This window comes from Pinus tabuliformis, chromosome 8, assembly GCF_031772625.1.
Source record: "Pinus tabuliformis cultivar Carrire ecotype Pingquan chromosome 8, CPIR1, whole genome shotgun sequence".
NCBI lineage: Eukaryota > Viridiplantae > Streptophyta > Pinopsida > Pinales > Pinaceae > Pinus > Pinus tabuliformis.
The window spans coordinates 1010564378-1010591523 of NC_142294.1; the positions used below are offsets into that span (position 1 = coordinate 1010564378).

Consider the following 27146-nt stretch of genomic DNA (forward strand, 5'->3'; position numbering starts at 1 on the left):
TGGAAGGCCATAACGCACAAATATATGGAACAAGAATTGTATGATAGAATCCTCTGTAGCTCTCGGCAATGCCTCTGCTTCAACCCATTTGGTGACATATTATGTTGCCACCAAAATATATGTTTTCTGGTTCGAGGATGGATTAATTGGTCCAACGAAATCAAGGGCCCATCGCTCGAATGGTTCAATGACTAGCTATGGGTTCAGGGGCATCTCATCAGACTGACCAGGGCGTCTTTCTCTCTGGCAACTGTCACAAGCTTGGACGAATTTCTTTGCATCTTTGAAAATTGTAGGCCAATAATACCTTGTTTGCAGTACTTTATGTCCAGTTTTGCGATTGGCGAAATGTCCTCCACATGGTTTGTCATGGCAGGCTTTTAAAATGTCAAAGATTTCATCCTCATAGATGCATCTCCTGATATGCATATCTGCCCCTATGTGAAACAGGTAGCCCCCAATCCAAGAAAACTGAGCACTCCACTGAACAATCTATTTCCACTCGTTGGGGATTAGATGTTTCGATAGTTTACCTAATACTAGGTAATTGGCAACATTAGCATACCAGGGTGTTTTAACAGCAATAGCGAACAAATGTTCATTTGGAATTGATCTTCAACTACTGCTGCATTGATTGGCTTTGGCATTCGTGAAAGAAAATTGGCTACAGGATTTTCTTTTCTAGGTCGATCCTTGATTGTAATGTCAAATTCCTTCATTAAAATCAGCCATTTAGTTATTCTGCCATTTGTGATAGGCTTGTTTGCTAAATATTTTATGGCAAAATGATCTGTATACAAGATAACAGGATATCTAGTAATGTAATGTCTGAACTTATTGACAACATGTATTACAGCTAGAAATTTGTTTTCAGTAACAGTGTAATTCAATTCAGCAGGGGATAAATTTTTGCTAATATAATAAATTGCATATGGTTTTTTATCCTCTTCTTGCCCAAGGTTTGCTCTAATGGTTGTATCTGAGGCATCTGATGATATCTGAAATGGCAAATCCCAATTTGGTCCTTGAAGGACTGGGGCTGTGTACACAAGCTTCTTCAGATCCTAGAAAGCACGTTCACATTTTTATGTCCAAAGAAAGTCAACATTCCCTGTTAGTGCATACAGAGGTGCAGAAATATGCGAAAAATATTCTATAAACCTCCTATAATAACCAGAAAATCCAAGAAAACTGCGTACCTCCGCTTGAGTGGTAGGAGTAAGAATAAGAAAAATTATTTGGATTTTGGCTGGGTCTACCTAAATTCCATCTGATGAAATATAGTGTCCTATAATAAGTCCTTCAGTCATCATCATATAGCATTTTTCGTGGTTTAAACAAAGTCTGGTAGAAATGCAACGTTGTAAGACTTTTTCTAGTGTGTGCAGTGCTGGATCGAAATCGTCTCCGTACAGTGTAAATTCATCCATGTATACTTCAAGTCCTTCATTTATTAAGTCTGCAAAAATGCTAAGGATAGCCCTTTGGAATGTGGCAAGGGCATTGCATAAGCCAAAAGGTAGAAATCTGTAGGCAAATGTTCCCCAAGGACAAGTAAAAGTGGTTTTGTCTTGGTCTTTAGGGGCAATCTAGATCTGATTATATCCATTGAAGCCATCTAGGAAGGAAAAGAATTTCTTTCCTGCCAAAGTGTCTAATACTTGATCGATGAATGGGAGAGGGAAGTGGTCTTTTTGTGTTGCTTTATTTATTTCTCCATAGTCCACACAAATCCTCCACTTCCCATTATTTTTGGTACCACCACAAGTGGAGAGACCCATTTACTATCGGAGATAGGGTAAATGAAATTGACATCTAAAAGTTTTTGCAGTTCAGCTTTTAGCACTTATTTTAAATGGGGATTAAGTCTCCTTTGAGGCTGGCGAACAGGTCTCACATCTTATTCTATGTAAATGTGGTGTGTACATAATTGGGGATCAATTCCTTTCATATCAGGGTAGTCCCATGCAAATGCTTCTTTATATCTCCTTAATAATTGGATGAACTTCGTTTATTGTTCGGAGGTGAGGTTGGCATTAATGTTTAAGGTTTTTCTCGGTTCAATTTCCACAATACTATTTGCAACAGAGGTAATAGCTATTGTTTGATCTTATGTATCTTTAAGAGTATCTTCTTCCAATTCGTTATCGAATGCTGCCTCTATCATGTGACATTATGCACGAGATCTGAGTTCAATTTGAATAATAAAATTATTAATGGTATCATCTTCTATTTGGTCTTTGAAATCAAGTGCCTCTTGTATAGTTAATGGAGATCTAATGTTATCAGTAAGGTATGATACATGGTGCCTATTAGTTTTCGTTATTGTGACACTTGGCTGCACTGGAGGATATAAAACTAAGTTCTTGATATTTTCTCCTCTGGTTATGGTCATATTGCCTTGTCAGCAGCCAATATAAGCATCAGAAGTTGCAAGCCAAGGTATACCTAAAATCAATGGATGTCCATCATGTTGGTTTTTGGGATTTATTATCAGAAAATTAGTCGGATATTCCCAGGAGTCAACAGAGACCATGAGATCATGTAGTGTGCCTTCTAGCCTAACCACAGATCGGTCAGCCAGTTCTAGTAAAGTAGAAGTGAGTTCTACAGATGTAATGCCTAGCTTTTGGCAAGTAGTACTTGTTAATATATTGATTGCAGCTCCTAGATCAACTAAGGCATTGGAGAAGGTTTGACCATGAATTTGTACGGTTACTATTGGACTTCCTGGGTCTTCATATTTAATGGGTGCTTCTATTCTTGATAATAAGTCAGATAGAGCACCAACTACTTGGACTCTTGGATTATTTTTTATATTCCTCCTTGGTTTCTTTACACATAATTCTTTGATAGTCTTTGCATATATCGGGATGTCCTGAATGGCTTGGAGGAATGGAATTTTTATGTACAAATTTTTTAATTCTCCCAAAATGTCAAAATCAGGATATTGTGTAGGTCGAGGTATGATTAATCATTCTGGGAATAGGGGAGAGGATGTGGTTGCTTGATTATGAATTTGTTGTGTATTCACATCCTCGTCTTATGACGATTGTTCTCTAGGTAACGGATTTTCAACATGAACTGTCTTGTCTCCCTCGGTTTCAATAATACGCCCAGATCTTAGCTGAAGATCATTACACTCCCTCAGATCAACTCTTATTTCTGGTGTTTCTACTATTTTGACAAATAGGACCGGTCTGTTATTTGGGTTAGGGTTGGGTTGGGCTGGGAGTTGTAGTCTCAGGCTAGACTGGGGGTTTTGTTGTAAGGCTAGCAGTGTAGGTTGAGGGAGCGGAATGGTTCCTACTGGCTGATGCATCGGTCTTTGACAGTTTTTCTACCGGGCTTGATTTTGTGAAGTAGGAGGGGTCCATTGTGCTGGGTATGCATTACTTTGCCAATATGGTGGGGCATAGGGAAAATTCAACCAATTGGATTGGCTTGTTTGATTCGACCACGGGGTTGATGAAGGAAATGACTGTGGTGACCAATTCGGAAAGGGGGGTTGAGGTTGATTTTGCCACATTATATTGTTGAGCATTATACTATGGAGACTGAAAAGAAGAATTTGGGTCCAAAAACATACCAGACTATCGAGGCTGCCACTGACGGAGGTGATTGAGCAGATACACCGATTCTGGCCCTTCTTCTACTTCCTTGTATATTGCTTTTAATCTGGGAAGTGAGGGACAACTTTTCGTAAGGTGGTCTTTTGTGTAGATGGCGCATGTTTGGACTACATCTAGTGGACACTCCTTATGGCTATGTTTCTTTCTGCATTGGGGACAGAAGATTGCCAAATTCTGTTCTGCCTCCATTTTCTTCTGTTAATAACACTTCCTCTATCTGGGATAATGAGAGTGCCTAATGTTTGAGGAGATTGAGTTTCTTCAAAAATGATTTTTGTAGCACTTCCCTTGTCTGGGTTGTTCAATGGCTGAGTTGTCCCAAGAGGAGACCTCGGTTCCTCAGTTTCCCCTGTCTCTCCTCTTCCTTCACAAAGATTGTTGAAATTCCCTTCTTGCAATAGTTATAGAGTAGAATTTTCAATTTCTTGAAAATCCTGCTCTTCGGTTTGATTATGCACCTCAGCAAAGGCTACAGATGGTGATCTTGTGGCCTGAAGGGAAGTAGTAGGCTGTCTGGAAATAACTTTTCCAGGTCCTACTGAAGGTTGAGATTCTGCTTTCTTGAAGATTTCATCTATGAAGGTTGATCGTCCAAGGGTCATCGGCCCCTTAGCTATTTTTGGCTTGGGTAGAGGTTTAGAATTCTTTTCTGGCTTTTTTTGCTTAGTCATGCACACAAATCAACTGCTAGGTTCTACCCACACAAAACAACAGGAAATCTGTAGGAAAGCAGGCAGGGGAGCAGGGTTGTTACATGCTCCACATGTAGGCTCTTACCTTCCATTTTTAAAACCCAATTCTTCCCTAGCAGGCTCTTACACTACTATGAAAAGAAACAAATGGCTACACTCTTTCCCCGACAACAACGCCAAAATGTCGATATGTAAAAAGGGTCTCTTTCACCTCCAATTACCTCACATTAATTTGTCAGGAACGTTTTGTTATTTGAAAGAGTGTCTCATTCTGAGGCTATCATTTGCCAAAGTAATGCTAGTAGTATAGTGCTCAAAAATACAAGAGTAAATGGATGCTTGTTTATAACAAACTACTTTTAAAGACTAAACCATACATTCAGAGAACCAAGCAATTTATCAGTCAAGGGTTCAGTAGCAATAACTCATCCCTTTGTAAAATAATGGGACCAAAGGAAATCAGGGAATAGATCGTTGATCTGGGATCCAGACAGTAAATGTCAATGCCCACTACAGTCTCAGGTCATTCTACACATCGAAGCAATAATAATGCGAATAACAGGAAATGGAACAATGGATAAGAAATGGAACAACAACTAGGAAACTGTAACAGCAATTAATTTTAATAAGCAGCAAAACCTTAGTCTACAAGATCAAATACAACAATCGTGTCCTACAGAAATCAAATGGCAATCCTCTACCTTTAAGGATGAATCGAACAACACACAGAAATAGAACAACATTGACTAATTACGGAGAATGGGACAATGTTAAAAATTCAAACAGTAACTTAACAAACAACACACCTTAATAGTAATCTGATCTTGGTAATCCAATCGTCAGTCTTAGTTATAAATAATACCACTGTATTTCAGAATGGAACAACAACGTTCATAGATACAACAATCGCAAGGAAATATAATCTCTAAGATGAATTTAGTAATACCAACAGTCAAGTGTTACAACACAGACATTCTATTGAACAACAACGGTATCTTGTAAAAGCTAGTTATATCAGTACTTAAGGAAACAAAAATGCATTGCAGAGTTATAATGTCTCTGTCTCAGAAAATGATATCACTTAACAGATTAGATTAATAGGGCTGTGATGGAAAATAACAGAACATATCAGATTACCGAATAAAACTGATGAGCACACCACGCATAAACCAAAAGTACTAGTACAGGAGCAAGTCTTCCTCCAGGGCCAGACCCTTAGCCTCCATGGGTCCACCACTTGAAGTTATTTTAGGATCAGAGATGAAATAGCAACCAAGTTTGTATTAATGCATAAGACAGAATTACAGTGGATCACTTTTCAACGAGAGTCGATGATCAAATCCTCAACTTTAAGAGAAATTACATAAAAACATAACCGACTCTCCCCCAGCCTAACAGTGCTGCCCCTTTTTATAATGGCGAAGGTGGAGATGTCTAGGTGCAAAAATAGTTAAAGCAACGATCCCTCAGGATCAAAGGATCCTGAGGTATTCACCGAACCATTGGCTCTCAGTTATCTCTTTACTTTTTTGTGCCGAGCCGATATCTCCATTTCCTTTCCTAGACTGATATGCTTTGATTTGGTTTGCCTTGTTTACATGTGGTTCCCCGTCAAAGGGACATCGGTTAACCTAGCCTTGTCCTTTCCTTTGGAATGACTATCTTTTGTTTTTCCTTTTTCCTGCATAAGAAAATGACAATTGTCAGTGTTTTCATTTTTCACATTAATCTTACAGATTTTATTACAATTCCTTATCATCTACCTAGTTCATGATGCAAAAGGTTTGTAAGTTTTAATGAAAAGATGCTGAAATAATCACCAAAAGCATACCTTCTTTAGTACTCCACAATGGAAACCCCAAATTTCCCACCCCCAAGAAAAGCATTCTACGATGTGAGCAATAAAAAATTGTCGTTTGGAGGAAGAGGAAAAGGCAGGAGAGTTGTATGGATTTTTTTAGTAATGTGTGACAAGAGCAAAGCTATGAATCAAGGGGACCAAGGGCTGAATCTTAGTGGATCATGGCAGCAAGGCCACTCTACTACTTATAATACCTAGTCGAGTATTTAAACCATATGCAAAGAATTCTTCTCAATGACCATTCGGAATTGAACTTCAAAGTTGCCTCGACTGAGATGCTTCATGATCGCGGTTTACAAATGACACAGGCCCCTTGGGGTGACAAAGTGATGCCCCTATTGCGGATTGAGATACAGTCTAATAGTGACATGCACCGATTCTAGCGTGGATTTTGACTTAGAGGCCTTAAGTCATAATCTGACACATGGTAGCTTCACTCCACTTACTTTTCAACTAAGCATGATGACCAATTGTGTGAATCAACAGTTCCTCTCGTACAAAGTTGAATTACTTTTGTGGTGTGGTTCATCAGCAGGGTAAAACTAACTTGTCTCGTGACAGTCTAAACCTAGCCCATGTTCCCTATTAGTGGGTGAACAATCAAACACTTGGTGAATTCTGCTTCACAATGATAGGAAGAGTCGACTCGAAGAATAAAAAAGAAACATTGCTATGAATGTTTGGCTACCATAAGCCAGTTATCCCTATGGTAACTTTTCTAACACCTCTAGCTTCAAATTTTGAAAATCTAAAGGATCGATAGGCCATGCTTTCATGGTTTGTATTCATACTAAAAATAAAAAAACAAACGAGCTTTTAAACTTTTGTTCCACAATGATATTTCTGTTCTCCTTGTGCTCATCTTAGGACAACTGTGTTATCCTTTAGCAAATGTGCCACCCCAACCAAACTTCCCACCTCATAATGTCTTCCACCTAGATCAACCCACTGAAACATGCCTTAAGGCCAAAAACAGGGGCAGGGCCCCATCTTCACCCCATGGAATAAGTGAAATAAAGTTAAAAGTAGTGGTATTTCACTTGCGCCGAAAATGGATCCCACTTATTCTACACCTCTCAATTCATTTCACAAAGTCGAACTAGAGTCAAGCTCAATAGGGTCTTCTTTCCTCGCTGATTCTTCCAAGCCCATTCCCTTGGTTGTGGTTTTGCTAGATAGTAGATAAGGACAGTGGTAATATCATTAATCCATTCATGCACATCACTAATTAGATGATGAGGACTTTGGCTACCTTAAGAGAGTAATGGATACTCCCACCGTTTACCCGTGCTTGGTTGAATTTCTTCACTTTGACATTCAAAGCGCTAGGAAGAAATCACATTGCGTCAGCATCAACAGGGACCATCGCCATGATTTGTTTTAATTAAACAGTTGGATTCCCCTTGTCCATAATAGTTCTAAGTCGATTGTTCGCCACCTTGGGAAAAGCGCCTCGTATGGGGCTTTCTACACCCGTAGCCCAATCGGCATGTGACTTCCTGCCCTCGCCGCAATAAAAGCTCAGGAAGACTGCCGATAGCTCACAAATTGTGTGTGTAGACCACTAGGCCAGCCCTCAAAGCCAATCCTTTTCTAGAAGCTACGGATTTGTTTTGTCGACTTCCCTTACCTACATTTTTCTATTGACCAGAGGTTGTTTACCTTGGAGACCAGATGCAGTTATGAGTACGACTAGCATTAATGGTACTCGGTCCTCCAGATTTTCAAGGGCCTTTGAGGGCACACCGAACACTACAAGACGTGGGGTTCTCCTCCTGCTTCTAGACCCTATCTCTGAGTGAATCATTTCTAGGGTGGGAAAGTTGTTAAAAAGAAAATATAACTCTTCCCGGGGGCCCCGATGACCTCTCCGGATTTCCTAACATTACTGCCCACCACCATGTCCCGGTTGGGGAATATTAACCCGATTCCATTTCAATTCTCGTCACCTTTGATACAAGGCTTCCCCATCTCTTAGGATTGACTAACCCATGTCCAAGTGTTATTCACATGGAACCTTTCCCCGCTTCAGCCTTCAAAGTTCTCATTTGAATATTTGCTACTACCACCAAGATCTGCAGTGGGTGCTGATCCACCCAAGCTCACACCTGAGGTTTCTCAACGACCCCTATGTCCTCCTACTCATAAAATCTAGGCAATTTCTCTGATGATTGAGTATAGGTTGTGCACTTCAACACCATCCATTTTTGGGGCTAGTTGATTCAACAGGTGAGTTGTTACAAATTCCTTAGCGGATTTTGACTTCCATGACCACCGTCTTGCAGTCTTAATCAACCAAAACCCTTTGTGGGATCTAGGTTAGCGTTAAATTTGACACCATAACTATATTTTCGGTTCATCTCACTTCGCCAGTTCTGCTTACCAAAAATGGCCCACTTGGAGCTCTCGATTCCATAGTACGACTCAATGGAGCAGTCGCACCCTCTTACCTATTTAATGTTTGAGAATAGCTCGAGGGTGTTATGCCCTCGATGCCTCTAATCATTTTCTTTACATGATAAAAATCGTGCATGAGTGATGAGCCTAGGTATTGCAACAAGAGTGTTGCAACTCCGAGGGCTACCAACTTTACTTATTGACTCGGGGTTCGTACAAACTTGTAGGTGGCAGTGCTTGATGCACAAGTAAAAGTGTATGTCCTGCCTGTTGTCACTTCTCATCTGGCAAGAGTCCATAGGGGCTCCAAGCCAGACTTCTATAGGGTTAGAAGAAGCTTAATTATTTTATGGAAGAAGATAAAATCTATTCTAAGAGAGAGTTAATCTACTGTAGTAATGAAGAAAAAAACATGTAATGTTAAACCACACCATAACCTAACTAACCATATAAACAACTATGCTAAATAGAATTGCTAAAACAACACTAACCTAATGCTACTATCTAATTTGCAGAGGTAAATAACATTAAACTATACTATGGTGTAAGAAAAGGAACTAAACTAAATCCATTTTCAAGTAGAAGAGCAGACGAAGATCGAAACTGGTGAAAGGAGGATGTAAGGATGTAGTAGTGCATAGGGACCATTGGATCGATCAATGAACAAAACATGGATGGAAGAGATATTATCGTGGGGGGTTAAGTGAATAGATTGATGAATAGGGTTAATGAACAAGATGAACGATGAAGATATTATTGTGGAAATTTAGTGAATATGTGAACGAACAGGGTAATGAAGCAGATGAATGACGAAGATCTTATCGTGAGGAATTAAGTGAATGGATGGAAGAACATGGTAACGAATTAAATCAATGACAGAGATATTACTGCAAGGAATCAAATGAATGGATGGAGAAATAATATTAATTGGCACATGAACGACAGAGATCATATCACGAGAAGAATACATGCGAAAATCATGGAGCGGGTTTCAAAGGTGGTAAGTAGTTTCTCGAGTGCCCTCAAAGTTGTAAGTTGTATTTCTGAATTTCATGTGATTAGCCTAACTGAGCGACATGTAGCATGAGAAAACCATTTTTCTTGCATGCTCTTGGGTTGATAACAGTCATGCAAGAATCCACACGAGATTGCGCGATAGCCGTCAAAGTAGGCTAGATAGATCAATGGTGGAGATTGGGGTGCATAAAGTATTGAGGTGACGCGATAGCCATTGGATCAAGAAAAAGATTGACAGTGGAGGTTAGAGCACATAAATTAGGTGGAAGACTTCACACGTGATGGCCATTGGGTAAAATAATGAATCAGATGGTGATTTGTTAGGTTTTTTGAGGATTAGACGGTGAGGAAACAATGTATGAAGGACGTGCCGAAGGAGGTTTCAAATTAAAATAACAGAAAAAACTAATGAGGGTGAGGGTGGACCGAGAGTAATGGACAAAGATGACAGTGAAGTGAAACAAGTAACTTCATCAAGAAACAAGCTCCAAAGCTCATGCAAGAACTAGAAACCTGTGTTTTTGGGGTTGCTCAAGGGTCTCTTCCTCAAGTCATGGTTCTAGAGGAAGGAGGTGAGGCCGAGACACCTGCAGAAAACCTTATGGTGATCTTTTCCACCTAGCTAAACTACTAACTAAAAGAAGGCACAAATATAAGTAAACTAAAGCACAACCAATCTACTCTATGCTAATGTACTTGAAATGTAGCTGCTTAAGCAAATGAATAGTTAAACCATAAATCTATTCTATACTGCTGTAATGAAAATGCAACTATTTAAGAAAATGAATAGAATCGGGAAGCTACTTAAGAAAATGAACAGAACCAAAAATCTATGATATCATATATGTACAATAAATAGGAGCTTTAACTGCTCGGGTTGGGCCCTAACCTAAGAGTTTCAGCCCTCTAGGTTAACTAAGTGTTGGCTCAAAATAGAACTCATCTTTATTATAAAAACCATGGATTACATAACAAACTATTACAAGTCTTTCAGCTCAGAAATAAAGTAGAGTTTTACAATAAGAATCCCCATCCTACTGAGGTGCTAATCCTCTCTACTTATACATCTAAAGTCTCCAATGACTTCCTTCCCATTAGGGAGGCTTGGCTCCCCACTCAAGATAAACTGGCTTCTGTCACTTTCACTTGCTCGACTATATTTTAGTCCAAATGCACTCTGAGCTGATGGAGGAATATTCGAATGGAGGGGTAGTAAATGAGGGGGATTTGCCTCCTATAATTCCTATCCCTTGTCCCATTTGAGTTTTGACCAACTTCTTTGACACAGTTCCTTTCTTTTATCCTTTATTCATGCATTTTTAGTTGGTTTTATCCTTTATTCCTGCATTACATGCACATTAGACCACAAAGAAAAATATCCAACTCTAACTCATCTCATAAACAAAATATAATCAAAATTATACAATACGTTGTGAGAATAGTCGCTTTGACTAATTTAGGAGGTGAATTATGGCCAATTAAGGCCCATATAATTACCCAATGATGAGCCTCATCATCAACACCCTACTAAAAGTGTTTCTCATCCTCTAAGTAACTTAGTCAATTTCCATGTCCTTCATGACTCTAGTAACCTCTCTGACATCCAATGCTTCTGTTGTGGTCTCTTCTTCTTTTTTATAGAATCCTGCTTTCCTTTCTAATTCTTCTCACTCCTTTTCATCTTCTTCTTTTCTCCCTTCTAACATCCCTAGGAGTAGTGGTGGACTGAGTTTTATTCCTATCCAATTGACCTTCAACCTTTTCATTGATTGCTTATACATAGGTGTCCTATTGAGTGCTTCTCTCAACCTTTGAGGGGAGTCATATTCTCTGATCTTCAAGATATGTGGAAGTGCTTTCCATCTCCTTTAGCAGGCATGTATATTATCATCTCTTAGTAGCCTAAACATATCCTCAAAATGTGAAATTACTTGCTCTTGGGCAACAAGATATCTAGGTACCAGCTGAGGATCATTTGAAATTAGATTGTGGGTGTTGATTAGGGCCATGGGATTTGATTGTTCAGATCTGATGAAAAGAGGTTCATTTTTCTCTCTGGACAATATTATTTTCATCTATGTAGCCCTTGACTTCTCATAGTTCATCGATGATTCCAAAGCCATTAATTGTAGATCTCCTAGCTCTGCATTAGGATCCCAAATATTCATGTCTGTGAGGACCATGTTGTGTAAGTAAAACTCATCCATTTTGACCCCGACCTCTAGTGCACTTTGATCACAAAGATCAACAAACTGCCTGCAGTCTTGAAATGGCATGGTGCCCCTTTGTGCTAGTGTTTTAATCTTAAATTTTAGCCATTGTTATTTGAGGTAAAGAGCATATGATTTAGTTGGCATCCTACACTGGATGGCCTCCAAGGAGAGGTTGGCTATACATGCTAGTTGGTTTTCCTTTTCCTATAGTTTTCTTCTCAAGGGCCTCTCGAGACACCCTAGGTGACTCTTCCTTGCATTCTTCCCCTTCTGTTTCAATGCTTTCTTCCTCTCTGACAAAAGGACTAACATCATAGATGAGGGTTTTGATGTCATCCTCTGTTGGTAAGTCTCTAAAGACTGACCATTTTATAGGGATCCTGAGGTTTTATAGGGAATCCTCAATGAGGATTCCGATCAAACCATGGTGAGACAACTATTTGGAATTCCCTTCCTTTATTTTGTTGCTAGAGTCTATGAGTGATTTCATCAAGAAATAGGGTATGCTTATCTTTGGTGAACTGGTGTTTCTACCCCAAATATTAGTTCTTCAAGCATCCTAAAATGGTAGCATAAAAAATACTATATCTACCCTCATATGAGATATATTTGATGAGTTGGTGGCCTACCCCACTTCATGGGTATGGAAAACTATCCCTCCTTACTCCAGTTTTATCCTCTGTGGGTTCTTCACCTTCTAAAAAGAATTTTGCTTTTGCCACTTGACTGTTTGCTTTGTCTTCTTTTCTCCATGCAATTCTTAGGGAAGTGTGCTGACCCTATTGATGAAATCTGGGGTGAGATCTATATTGAGCCCTCTAACTATAACAGTGGTATGGATTCTGCTGTGTGGAGTACGGGAATGAGAAAATTCTTGAGAAAACAGAGTTTCTTGTGTATGTAATCCACTAGCTTTTTAAAGGACTTCTAGTTAATTTTCTTGTAAATGAGGATGAAATTTTAGATCCTACCTCTTTATAATGGTGGCAGTGGACAATTCTCTTGATATTACCTCTTGAGCCCCTCTCTTCCTATCCTGTAGACTTCCTTTTTGTATCATGTAGACTGCTCCTGTTGACTGTTCTTGTAGTAGTTCTCTTGCAGAACGATGGATCCTTGCTTCCAGTGGGTGGCAAGAGTTATGAGATCTACTTGAGTGAGGGAGTTTTAAGGAGGTGGAATGCATGAATGCATGAAAATGATGTTTTGTTTCCCTTTATACCACCTCATCATTCCCACTCCTTGCAATCAACTCCCATAATTGTTAAATCCATAATTAACCACTTCTTGTCCTACTCCTCCTCTGTTCTTTGAGTTGACTGCAGCCATGTTTGATAGGACACCCTACTTTGTATGTGATGACTGAATGAAGGTGGCCAAGTTAACTGGACACCTTTTCACTTACAAACCAACTACCTTGTAACCTTTACAACTTTCAATCAAATGATGCATATGAGTGAGTGAGTGGGATACTTACCTGTGGTCTCGATGCCATGTTGTAGTTTGCTGAGGATCAGCGTTGTTGCGTTGTTCATTTGCTACATGGTCATTCTTCTTCCTCCTCTACTGTCTACTGATGGTGTATGTGACTGCAAATCTGATGTTGTTGTTTCTATGTAGCTCCTGGATTACCACTTGGCAATTTTTGGTGTCTCCCTTAGAATTTCTCGATCATGTTACTGGATGGTGTTGTGTGAATGTTGTAATGAGTAGAAAAAGGGAGTAGGAGTGTGTGTGATTGTAGGGATGATGGTAATGGATGAGGTGAGGAGTTAGATCATGTCTAGAATGAATTTTGGGGACCTAACCAACCTACCATTCAGTGCATCATGTAGGATGTTATAGACATTTTTGTGCCTTACAGCATTGAGCATGAAATGTCAATAATTCAAGGGATCCAAGGTCCTTAAATGATTTGTTCCTACCCCTAGAGGAACAAGGTCAACAAAAGACAACTTCTCCCAGAAGTTCTCCACCAAAAACCACTCAGAAATGGTCAAATCAGGATCAATTCAATAGCTCCACTAGATGTCTGCGCTGAAATGCAAAGTCTGCACTGGCTACTTGCACTGCAACGCAAGTAGAAGCACTACCAGGGTGCGCTGAGCGGGAATTGACAAATGGAAAGTTCATTCAACGAGGTGTAAAGACCCTGGAAGCTTCCAGAATCTTCCTCAATGACACTTGCCTCAATGAATTCGACTAGTGATGAGTAAGAGGTTCTCAACCTCCAAGTGGAAACAAGAACTGATAGAGAGAAGCCACAAGTCAAAACATGAGCTGACTCATCCTCTCTGCTCACATCTATATATGGATCTCTCACCCAGAGGTTCAGGAGGCTGGAATTTTGTATTTGCAGAGAATTGCTGTTGGTTTGAGATTGAGATTAGTACATTGGGTGATTTATGCTTTGTTGGAGGAGAGGAAGGGATTCTTTTGCTGGGAGGTAGATGCTGGATCGGGACTCACTTGGTTGTATCTCCTCTTGAACCTTGTTTATCATATCAATAAAGCTACTTGAGTTTCTCCTATATGCTTGTATTTCAATGGTGTTTTGTTGTACTTGCATATTTAGTTTATATCTGATCCTAAACTAGTTATGAATGTGAATCTATATCTTTCGTGTAGTCTTCTGCTCTTGTAATCTTGCAGGAACCGTGTGAAGCTGGACCAGTGAAAGAGCAGGCAGTAGGAAGCGAATGAAAGAGAGAGAGCGATTGGATCGACAAACTAGCGGAAGACACCGGTTAGTTAGATCTTTTCTTTCTCTATTTGCATCTCATAAAGAAGAATACTCAGATAGCTTTCCTTGTTTGTTGCTAAGGCACTATCACCTCTTAGAGTGGGATAGGGGCATTCCGTATTGGATACTTTTCCCAACAATAAATTGGCGACTCCGCCAGGGAGAGTATCTTGTTGGTTTACTTGTGTTTCTATTGCTATTCATTTCATAAACTCAAGAGTGCCGAATCGAACTGCATTTGCTATTTACAAATGCAAAGTAGAGATCAACTACTCTAGCCCTCTCACTGGGCCTGTTTATGATCTGAGAAGCTGATCCAAAAGTGCTCTAACAGCCCTTTGTGATAGATCTTAGTCCTCCTATAAATCATCCTCCTAATTGTACCTAATTGATAGCTTTTATCTGGCCAAAAACTGTAGAAAAACTTGCAAACCGTAACCCAGAACCCAGAAACTACTCTCATTTCTGCTTCAGTGCAGACTCTGTGAAGAGGTTCTGCATTTCAACGCAGGTCCCGTAAAGGCTACCTGCGCTGAATGTCAAAACCTCTGTGTTGAGGGTGCGCTGATCAGTCTTTGCCTTGTGCAGCTGTGGTTCCCTGCTTCCTTTTGCTCAGTTTTCATCTCTGTTTTTGCAGCCTGTTATCAGTCAGTGTACCTATCTGAAACCCCTTTTCTTTGCCTCAATTCCACCTCGGTTATATAAAGAAACTGTATTTGTTCTTTGTGTATTTGTTACATCATTTGCAGTTTCTCATTACAAAAGTAAACTAGTCATACTGTCGCCCCTAGATCTAGACCTGTCGTAAGTGTCGTTTTGATCTTAGGAGTGAGTTTGTTTACTGTTCACAGTTGATTTAGCTTTTAATTTTGTCTTTTGGTTTGAATTTATGCATTTCAAAGTGTCGAAACAAGTAAATCATAAAGTGTCGTAATTGTCTTTTTGATTTTGAAAAAGGAACTTGTTTGTGTTTTCACTTGAAATCAAATTCAAATTTATATAACAACTTTCTTTTTAGGCATCAATATTAAGAAAGCGAAAACAAATACATGCATATGTGCATTTGCATTTGACAGTTTGTATGTTGATTTAGGAAAAAGTGCATTATTTTGTGCTCTATGCTCTTTGAGAAAAGATGGTGTCTTTCTTTTCCCCTTATAGCTAGGATTTTCATTATTGAAAAGATATAAAGCTTGCTTATCATCTTTAGACTGCATTTAGGAATTGTATCATACATCTCGTGGTGATCCAGAAAGGCAAACTTCTAAAAAGATCAACCTAAAATAAATTGAATGAAATTAACAACGCTTTGCAACATAACGCACAACATAGAGGTCTAGGCTAGAGACGTGTTCTGGCGTCGTAAAACCTGGTCACTGGTCGCCTCACTAATGGTTGGGTGATTCCTCCTGAGAGACGATTAGTACCAGTACGGATTGTGCTCCCACGTACCGTCGCGTATATATTGGGAGACCCCTATAGGAATATAACCTTTATCCATAGGAAGCCGTGTCGGCCACCCTACTGATCGCAATGCACTGAACACAGCATTCAGGAAGATCGACCACCCGGCCCGTACCCTAAAAAGTATTATGCGGTTTTGTCAAAATTTTGGCACACCCTCTGCCTAGAACTCCAGAGCAGTTCCTTTTGGCCTTTTTCAGACTCTATAACAGAAAAAGTCCATCCGAGCATTTGTCACTTCGGGCTCGTTAAAACATCGAAGGAGACTAGAGTCATCTTTAGCTTTTTCTCGACTCTTTAAAATTGAAAAAGAAAGTTGTGTCTAAGCGTCATTAAAAATTTATTTTAAATGGAACAATCACCCTTTATTCCTGCGTTGATCTTTAGGTTGAGAAAATGGAGCCCACCAACCAAGGAATTCCCCTTGGTGGAAATCCTAGTCCCTTCTCCTCTTGGGGAGATGTTGGTGCGCCCCATATGGCCACATTGTCGCTTCCAGGACTGACAATTGGCCTGTCGGTCTGGCTCTTTTCAACCAATGTCGTTCAGAACACCACTATTCCTGAACAGTCGAATCAACAAATAGACGAGTCTAGAATTTCCCACCAACCTTCTACTTCTTATAATTCTTCCTCTCTTCCTTCCTCTTCGCGTAACGGAACTGGTAAAACTAAAAACCAAGTTCCTAAGGAGAAGAAGGAAAAGAAGAAGAAAGAGAAAAAGAAGAAGGAGCCAAAGGCAAATAAGGGAAAACAAGTGTCGTCTGATGAAAATCCACACACAACACTGACCAGGCCTAGATCGCCATGTGTCATCTGCAAGGGAGACCACTTTCACCGAGATTGTCCCTGCATCCCTCGGATACTAAGGGACTGGTCTCCCTGTTTGCACAATCCGGTGTCGTCGACCTTTGATAACCACGTTGAAAGTACACCGTCAACTAGCGAAAGTGAAGTCCCTGGACAAAAAGGGGGGGCTAGACCTCCCTGTAGACTGTGCGAAGGCAACCATGCCCTCCACCGTTGTCCCTTCTCAGACGAGGCTAAAAGAGTCTTGGAAGATCGTCCGGTCTCACCGTTACGACTTCCTCCTGGATATCAAAAACTCTTGCCAAGTCCTTTATTAGTTGAGAATCCAGCTGGCCCGCTCAAGTGGTCAGCTGAAGCGTCTATCATTGAGGATAAACCGACTGAATCCATACCAGACGAAAGTCAAAAGGTCGAGGCGGCAGTTGACCCAGTCTTGCCTTCGGAGAATTTATCTTCGAATGATACAGTCACTGAAGAGGATAAAGATGACACCATCTAGATTCTCTTCATCAACACAGACTCCGACGAACACGGGGGCAATGCACCCATTCCTTTATCACAGGAAGGAAGTTCGTCAGAGCGATATCCGGTCGTCTACTCGGTCCCACCACCAAGCAACCTAGTTGTGTCCTTCGACTGGAACCAACTAGGCAGACCCCGGTTGCCAGCCAGTATACCATTCAGAATTATCGTTCAAATATACAGAATGGTAATGGCTGGCACAATAATTGATGAGGGGGCATCTGTGAGTATCCTTTCCTCTATTGCTTGGAAAGCACTTGGTTCGCCAGCGCTTTTGCCTGAAATGAGAAATCTATCAAGTTTCGATAAAGGAACCAGTCGACCTTTAGGGATCCTCCCCAATGTGCCGATAAAATTGAAAGGGAAGACCATTCAAATGAACGTGATGGTTGTTCAAGGACCCTTGGATTGGACGAGACTATATATATTGCATGGGAGCCATCGTCTCCTCACTCTTTAGAGTAATGTGTTTTCCGCACGAAGGAAGAGTGGTCAAGCTCGTGGACCAGCTTTCATTTCCCGGATCACGCATCGCAAATAGTCATGTACCATCCCTAAATGGTCTCTTCACGCAAGAAGTGTCTCAACCCACGGTCCATCCTCTCGATGAGCGCGAGTGATTCGGAAGGATACGACTGGAACCCAGGGGGCATGCATCCTGGTCTGCTTCGGCAGGAAAACTTTGGGTATAGGGTAGGTTTCCGTGGAAGAATATGACTAGTCTGTACCCCGCCCATGCTGGAAGAGGGTTATTCTAGAATAAGATTCTTTTGTCAAAGTTATGTGTTTGATAGAACAGAGTCACTCACCTTTGTCTATCTCGGTAGACATCGCCAAAGAAATGTTTTGTTTGCTCTGTGAATAGGACAATCTTTGAGTAACCTGAAAGAGGTAGGCCTCTCTCGGTAAAACAAATGTTTTGGCGGAAGTGAAGTAGGGGTAACCTTGAAATCATACTTTATACCTGGGGGCATGCAAACCTTTTGGAGTGCAAGCAAAGAGCGGTTATTTATCCGTTTTTTGGGATTAATCGTTTCCTAACTTGCATAAAGGAAGGATGTGGGGCAAAAATCTAAAAGTTGTCGTTTTTATATGAGACATTCTTATCATATGACTGGATAATCGAGCAGTTTTATCGTATAGTTCATGCTCGTTAAAAAATAAACATAAAATCAAGCAGTTTTAGCACATAGTTCATACTCATTAAAAAATAAACATAAGACCGAGCAAGTGTTTTGACCCGTGTTTAAGCTCGTTAAAAAATGAACTACCCGGTAAATAGCCACTGCGAATGTAAATTATTAGCCATTAAAGCCTTGGTCGTGTTTGCACCATCACCTCCACTTTTCCATTGGCCGATCATTCACCTCCATTTGATTGTTTACCCATTTTGAGGAACAGCTGCGAAGAGTGATCTCACTAGCCATCCTTGTGACACTGCCGTGATTGGAAAATTCCAAGCCTTACCTGGAATCAACTGCTAACCCGTTTCATCACTCGTTCCTCAAAAGACGAGTCTTCTTTAAGCTCTTTTCATTTGACTCGTAAAATATGAAAAGATTGCCGAGTTATGGCCTTCCAGCTCGTTAAACCGACCGGAAGTGCTATCCCTCCTCTAGATTTTAATCTTTTTGGACCTGAGGGATTATTGCACAAAAAGATCGAGCGCTTGTGTTGTTCAGCTCGTTAAAACTATCGAAAACTCATCCCTTCTGTATTGTTTTATAATTTTTCGGACTTAAGGGATTAGATGACGAAAAAGGAACTTTGGAGTTACCTTTACGTACTCTTTCAGACTCTCTAAAATTGAAAAGGATCGAGTTATCTTTGTCGTTAGACTCGTTAAAAAGCATTAATAGCGACAAACTTGTCTTTAGACGAGAACGAGTTTCACTATCGCTAGGCTCGTTAAAACATAGCGATGGGTTTGCCCGAAGGGAAAATTATAGAACAAGCATATGTTATCCTCCTCAAGCTTGACAAAAATAAAGAGGTACTGGTCAGAAATGACTGGGGAAAAATTGGGAAGAAACTCAAGGAACTTTTATTGGTAGCAAGTCGCTCTTGAACATGACACTTCCACTCCGTGCCTGAGTCGGGTTGGGTTGTTTCATTCACCGATCACATCACCATGGTCTCGTCAATACCATCCATCTTTGGGGTAAATGCTACCAATCCATCACACAAGTGTCGCCGATATGTTCAAGAGAAGTCATCCAGAGAAGTCAACCGTGTCCCATCCACTACCATACATTATCCTTCATCCTTTCATGACCGCCACCCTGAACCATATATCATCAGATCGTTTTCACCTCCATCAAAATCATTTGCTCTGTTCCGTGTCACTGATGTGGGATACATTAAGGCCCTCCTTTGACGGATCGCTTCTTGTCTACATCAACTCATTATCCAAGAAGTTGATCTAGGAACTCACCCTTCAGTACTTTGAAACTTGCATGCCTCAATGGCAAGTTTCTCACTTCCGGTGACAGGTATACATCAATGACCTTCGACCGAAAGATTTTGCGTGGTGTTCGACGCCAAGTCCTTTATTCACACCACGTAAATTGTACTGCAGTACCTTGAGGGTCATTATCATTATCGGTGATTCCTCTCACGCTTGTTAACAATTTACATCATTGACTGGTAATCAAGCGATGTCTTTCCATGTTTGACTTCCGAACATTTCTCACATGGATCGACTTGTACTTTGAGCGAAGATCAGATGAGATTGAAGGCCCCAGATCTAGTTTCATCCATCCGGGCTGCGATATATATTCAAGAAAAATAAAGACATGGACATGTACATCATTGCAGCAGATAATCATCCTACCAAAACGGATGATGATTTCATCAAAATCATTAGTCTACCATCAGACGATTGTATGTTCTATGTACAAAAAAATTAATTTATAAAGCTGAGCATGGGAATGCCCGCCTCAGCTAGATCATGAAAGCAGTATGAAAAATAATGTATTGTATTGTATCTTATTACAGGTCTCCTCCCAGCATTAGAAGAACTTCGGATCCTCCTAATAAAGAATTTCACCCGATAAACGGCCTCATACTTTAGGGGGCAACTGTTATAGACATTTTTGTGCCTTACAGCATTGAGCATGAAATGTCAATAATTCAAGGGATCCAAAGTCCCTAAATGAGTTGTTCCTACCCCTAGAGGAACAAGGTTAACAAAAGACAGCTTCTCCCAGAAGTTCTCCACCAAAAACCACTCAGAAATGGTCAAATCAGGATCAATTCAATAGCTCCAGTAGCTGTCTGCGCTGAAATGCAAAGTCTGCACTGCAACGCAGGTAGAAGCACTACCAGGGTGCGCTGAGCGGGAATTGACAAATGGCAAGTTCATTCAACGAGGTGTAAAGACCCTGGAAGCTTCCAGAATCTTCCTCAATGACACTTGCCTCAATGAATTCGACTAGTGATGAGTAAGAGGTTCTCAACCTCCAAGTGGAAACAAGAACTGACAGAGAGAAGCCACAAGTCAAAACATGAGCTGACTCATCCTCTCTACTCACATCTATATATGGATCTCTCACCCAGAGGTTCAGGAGGCTGGAATTTTGTATTTGCAGAGAATTGCTGTTGGTTTGAGATTGATATTAGTACATTGGGTGATTTATGCTTTGTTGGAGGAGAGGAAGGGATTCTTTTGCTGGGAGGTAGATGCTGGATCAGGACTCACTTGGTTGTATCTCCTCTTGAACCTTGTTAATCATATCAATAAAGCTACTTGAGTTTCTCCTATATGCTTGTATTTCAATGGTGTTTTGTTGTACTTGCATATTTAGTTTATATCTGATCCTAAACTAGTTATGAATGTGAATCTATATCTTTCGTGTAGTCTTCTGCTCTTGTAATCTTGCAGGAACCGTGTGAAGCTGGACCAGTGAAAGAGCAGGCAGCGGGAAGCGAACGAAAGAGAGAGAGCGATTGGATCGACAAACTAGCGGAAGACACCGGTTGGTTAGATCTTTTCTTTCTCTATTTGCATCTCATAAAGAAGAATACTCAGATAGCTTTCCTTGTTTGTTGCTAAGGCACTATCACCTCTTAGAGTGGGATAGGGGTATTCCGTATTGGATACTTTTCCCAACAACATAGGAATACAGGGGATCCTGTAGAAAACACAATCTCCACCTTAAATTGAAGCAATGAAGTAAAAAAACAATGGAGTTGATGGAGGGATTCATATATGTGAGGCAGGGTTCCCTTTGGATCTTCTCTTTGTTCCTTAATTGTCTTTCTCACTAATGAGCCCCCAAAATGGGTAACTTATTGGGCTCATTTTTCCTATTATTCTCCATAAATCCACCATTATTCATAGTTTATGCATGTTTTTGAGTATATTTATGTTAATTTGATGAATGAGAATAGTCACTTGACCATGACGGCTAATACGTGTTTATTGCAGATTTTTAGACAACTTTTGGACCAAGGTCAAGCATTTATGAGCCATTTGACAGCCAAATACGAGGGAACAAGTCTGAGGATTTGTAGGAAGGGTGTCTCCTACACTAAATAGCCCTTCCTTGAGTTCTCCACCATTAGCTCGGAGTTCAGCAGCCCACCGAAGTTGATTTCCAAGGGCAGCCAAGCAGCTTTTGTGAAGTGGCTGAGAACTTACAGTTTTGAGAAGCCAAGCCCCTTGAATTAAGGAGGGTTGTTGGAGGTCCTCATAGTGCATAAGTAGGAAGGCTTCCAGCCTTCGTATTTTACACATTTTGAACATTTTGTATTTTGCACTTTAGGGATGCTTTGCCTTTCAACTCATTTTGGAGCTTCTGTTGTAAAACATTTTTTTTTATGACATGGTTATTTTCTGAGTAATGGAAATCAGTTTCAGTTCACATCAGCTCTGAGCTTCTTCTTAGGAGCCTGTAGCTCTTGGGGTTGGGCCCAACCCAAGTGCTAGGTCTTCCTCTGTGTACTATTATATGTTTTCGTTGTCTTCATAAAATAATTTATGCTAGTAGATTAAAATCTTGCTTGGTTACCTAGGTCATTTTTGATGATTGAAAAAGATTTTCATGTTTTAGAGTGATTTGATAGGTTGGTAACAGAAAAGATCTTCGAAAAATGCCATCAAGCAACCCTGGATCTCACCTCTCCCTTCTCGGGACCATGAGCTGAGACCAAGGTGTCCTTGCTACCACAAAAACATTGTTCTTGCTTCTTCATGCAATTGTTAGTGTTAGTTTCTCAGTTGAAAAAGTTGATACCAGATGCAATTACATGCTTAGATCCATTCTTGCTTGGTTTTCATAGTTATTTTACATGATTTTCTACCAATGAATTTCTGTTCATCATGGTTGCTGGTTCCTAGGTCAAAGTAGGTTAGAATAGCTAGATATTTGGTTTGCATGGTCTTTGTTTGGTTAGTTTCAAGAAATAGTGTGTATAAAACCTGTGATACCTCCCTACCTACCCTTTCTCCATTAGTGCAACCTGCTCCATCCCCTAACTCAGATTCTTGCCCTTCGTTTGCCACATTTTCTCACTTTGACCTAATTTCCATATTTTTGTGCAACATTGCTCTATCTGTACTTGAACAAATCCAACCATCCTCATCACTTCTTAGCTTCGTTTTCCATGTCCTAGACCCCTCCACATCCTCATCCAACCTCCATCTCCACTTTTCCACCTTTCTTCCACCATCAACCCTTCAAAATCCCCTTTCAGGACATCCTGTAGAACATCTTGTAGAACCCCTGCAGACTTTCTGTAGAAGATCATGTGAGTAGTTTTTCGAGCCCTGAACACTGTGAAAATCTCTGGAAGGGTGTTAGGGGTCCCTTAGGCCCTATTCTTACCTTCCCAACCTCCTGCAAGTGCCTACCCCATTTCCTTTCGCCAATCAACCTCTGCATAGTTAAAAATAGTTAAAGCACATGCACATATGATTTTTACAAAATTACTCAAAAATACAAAAAGATGTTCCTTTTCAGATTTCACTACTAAGTAGCTTAGACACATGCACTTTACCTCCCCAAGAGTCAATGGCATCCCTTTTTGTAGTTTCATCCTCTTTTTTTCACTAGTAGGGGTAGTCAGTAAAACTAGGGTTTTCTAGGGTTTGCATTTCCTTTCAGATTTCAGCCTCTTTCTGCAAGTGGATTAGCCTCCTTTGAGTTACTTTCATCCATCACAGTTAAAAGCTTCTTCTAAGAGCTCATAGAAGTTGGCTTGAGCTCCTAGCAGACTTGTGCCAGCTGATCTAGTGATAGCCTGTGACAAGAGCTAGTACTTGTGCATATAGCACCATCGCTTCCAAGTTTGTTACGAACTACCGGGTTGATAAAAGTAAAGAAGGGAGTCCAAAGAGTTGCAGTATTATTGCTGCAATACTGGAGCCCACCATATTTTTGGCGTCGTTACCGGGGAAGCATTGGAGTCTTTGTGATTGCTGCTTTTCTTCTATTTTCTACTTCAATCTTTTGTTAAGTAGTTTATTTCAGCAAGTGTAGAGTAGTTGTTTCATTTCCATCCCACAATTTCATTTCTGAAAAAGTAGATTAGAAATTTCCTTCTTTCATTTCATTTCAGCAAGCATAGATTAGATATTTCCCGCTTTCATAGATTATCATTTCAATTCCGCAATTTCAATTCTGCATTTTCATTTCAGCAAGATAGATTTTAGTTAGTTGCAGTTCAATCTCTTTCAATTTTGTAGGTACAAGTAGAAAAAACACCAAAAATCCACCAAAAATATTCCATTTCATGCCTTGTAGGAATAGAGACAATACAGGGAAATTCTTACCCAACAACCCCCACCACATCACTGAGTCACCCTTCTCTCTTATTCGGTGGCAGTGATCTAGAAGAACCTATAGGTGAACCTCCAGAGATATACAAAGATCCTATAACAGAAGAAGAGCAAGAAAACTTTCATCTTGAGACCATGGCTAAACATAGAAACGGTATAAGAGATGAGGAGAGAATAGAAGGTGCCTTTCCCATCCGAGAGACGAAAGGGGACATCAAAATGAAAAACATAAGTCCCTCAGCCTTACCTCACTTCCATGGATTGACCACTGAAGACCCTGATACCTTCATGTTTGAGTTTGTTTTCCTTTGTCGAACTTATGACTATGCAGAAGACGAGAAAAAGTTGAAACTCTTTCCCTCTACCCTCAAGGATGCAACACTACGATGGTTCATGGGGTTACCTAGAAACAGTATCACAACTTGGGCTCAGATGCAACAAGCCTTTAACAACAAATACTGGGACTACTGTAGGTCAAAGGAAATGAAGGGAGAGATCTTTCGGATGACCATGGGAAGTGATGAGACTTTAGAAGACTATGAAGAAAGGTTCCAACTTAGTTATAAAAGGGCCAGGTGCACACTTGACCCCGAACCTCTGAAGCTGGTTCTACTCCGAGGAGTCCCTGAAGACCTTCTAGATACCCTCCATTTGCTAGCTGGAGAAGACATCTACCAACTACCTTATGAGGATATAAAGACTGTGTTTATAAACCACTCTAGGGCAGCCCAAAAAAGAAGTAGGGGGAATCCACTTTCAGCTAGTGCCACCTTCTCCAAGCATGAGTTTGCAAATCAGATGGAAGACCTCAAAAGTGAGATGAGATAGAGCATTTCCATGCAACTAGATACTTTCCAAATCCAACAGAAGAAAGAGGAAGCTAAGAAGGCTTTGGCCATATTTTGTCCCAGATGTACAAGGAAGCATCCTAAGAACAAATGTTCATTGCACTTAGTGGAGGTATGTTTCATTTGTGAGGAAGACCACCCCACAAACCAGTGCCCAACCTTACATGGACTTAAAGCCATGTACCAAGGGGCTGAAGGAGCCACTGAACCACTCTACTTCCTCAACCAAAGGAGGCCGCATGGATTCAGACATTACCAGCAGGGGATGCAAGGGACATCCCAAAGTTATTACAACCCCAACCAATCTGCTCACATGCCTTCTTGGGGCCCCCCTGCTCATCCTTCCTAGTCCGCACCTCCTCCTTGGTCTTATCCATCTCAATGGCATACTCAACTTGCTGCTCATTTGTTTCAATCTCATGTTTAGCCACAACCTCAATGGAATGCACCTCAACTGGGGTGGAGGCCCCAATACAACTCTCCTCCCGCTATTTTGCCTCCACTGCTTGTTCAACCACAACCATTACCTCCTGCTCCTCCAAGACAACCCCAGATGCCTGCTCAACCGAACCCAAACCTCAACAATAGACAGGCCCAGTAGGTATACACTGGAGAGACGACATGCCCTACCTATGCTATGGAGATTCAGGATATCAACCTTCGATCTGGAAAGGTCCTTCCAGATCGCCAACCTCCTCCCCTAAAGGATGAGGAAGGGAAACATGAAAGTGAACCCAAAGCCATTCCACCCTTTCCTGAGAGATTAACAGTAGCCACGCAACCAAACCCAGAGGAGACTGAACTTCTGGGAGAACTTAAACAGTTGTGTGTGAAAATCCCACTTCTCCAGGCCATAAAAGATGTACCAATCTACAGAAAATTGATCAAGGAGAAGTGTTTCAGGCACCCAGGCAGGCGCAAGAGAGATGCCTCGACTATCAATGTCATAGGACAACTGTCCGATCTGATGTTGGGCCAAATAACCTATCCAAAATATTTCTATCCTGGTAGTCCTATAGTTGATTTCCACATTAATGGCACCATAATCCCCCACACCCTAATCGATCTAAGGGCTGCCATTAATGTGATGACTAGGGACACTATGCTCAAACTCAACCTTTAGTGTTCCTTAAGAAAGACCTCGACAATACTGCAGTTAGCAGACCGCTCCATCGTGACTCTCGAAGGGATTGTGGAGGATTTCCTAGTCTCTGTTAATTCTTGGGAGTACCCTACGGAGTTTTTGGTCCTTCAGCCAAAGGTAAAACTCACTGGATACCCCCTCATTTTGGGAAGGCCTTGGTTAGCTACTGCGGATGCTTACATCAATTGTCTAGCTGGGAGCATGACCATCAAGAATGGGCCTATGTCCAAACAGCTAGTCCTATATCCTCCTGCCCAACCTCTGCTAGAACATGACTTACCTCTCTGGTTGGAGGAGGAAGATGAGGATGAAGTCTACTCTTAACAAGTGTGCATAGTGGAAGCCACCCGGGGAGGTCCTCAAACCAAGGATGACCTAATTGAGAATTTGATTCAAAATCCACCTCCCGGTGTGCTGCCATTAGAGGAGTTGGTGGAAGGTACCCAAGCCAGCGCTTTAGCGTACCTCTGTGTGGCTGATCTGACCTCTCTTAGAGTAAAGAATGTGGAATTTTGCCCTGAAAGAACCTTGAAGATCAGCTCATCCTTATCTCCCTCTCAGGAGAAAGAGCTGTGTAGCTTATTGAACCGCCATTTGGATGCTTTCGCTTGGAGCTATAAGGAGATGAAAGGAGTCCATCCGTCAATCTGTACCCATCACATTTACATTAAAGAGGATTGTAAACCAGTCAGGCAGCCTCAGAGGAGAATGAATCCAGCCCTTAAGGACATTGTTAAAGAAGAATTGCAAAAGTTGTTAGATGCAGGATTCATCTATCCCATCTTAGATAGTGAATGGGTTTCTCCTCTGGTGCTTGTTCCCAAGAAAAATGGGAAGTGGAGAATCTGTGTAGATTATCAAGAACTTAACAAAGCCACCAAGAAGGACTATTTCCCTTTGCCTTTCATAAATCAAGTGCTAGATGGGCTGGCAGGGAAGAAGTTCTTTTCTTTCCTAGATGGGTTCAGCGGGTATAATTAGATCCAAAACAGACCGGAAGACCAAGATAAGACCACTTTCAAT

General features: G+C 40.8%; 2 pseudogenes; both read right to left on the reverse strand.

Moving 5' to 3' along the window:
- Positions 1–6310: 6310 nt before the first annotated feature.
- Positions 6311–7830, reverse strand: LOC149238796 (25S ribosomal RNA; annotated as a pseudogene).
- LOC149238797 (25S ribosomal RNA) lies at positions 7831–8824 on the reverse strand (annotated as a pseudogene; the record flags this gene model as incomplete).
- Positions 8825–27146: the final 18322 nt, after the last annotated feature.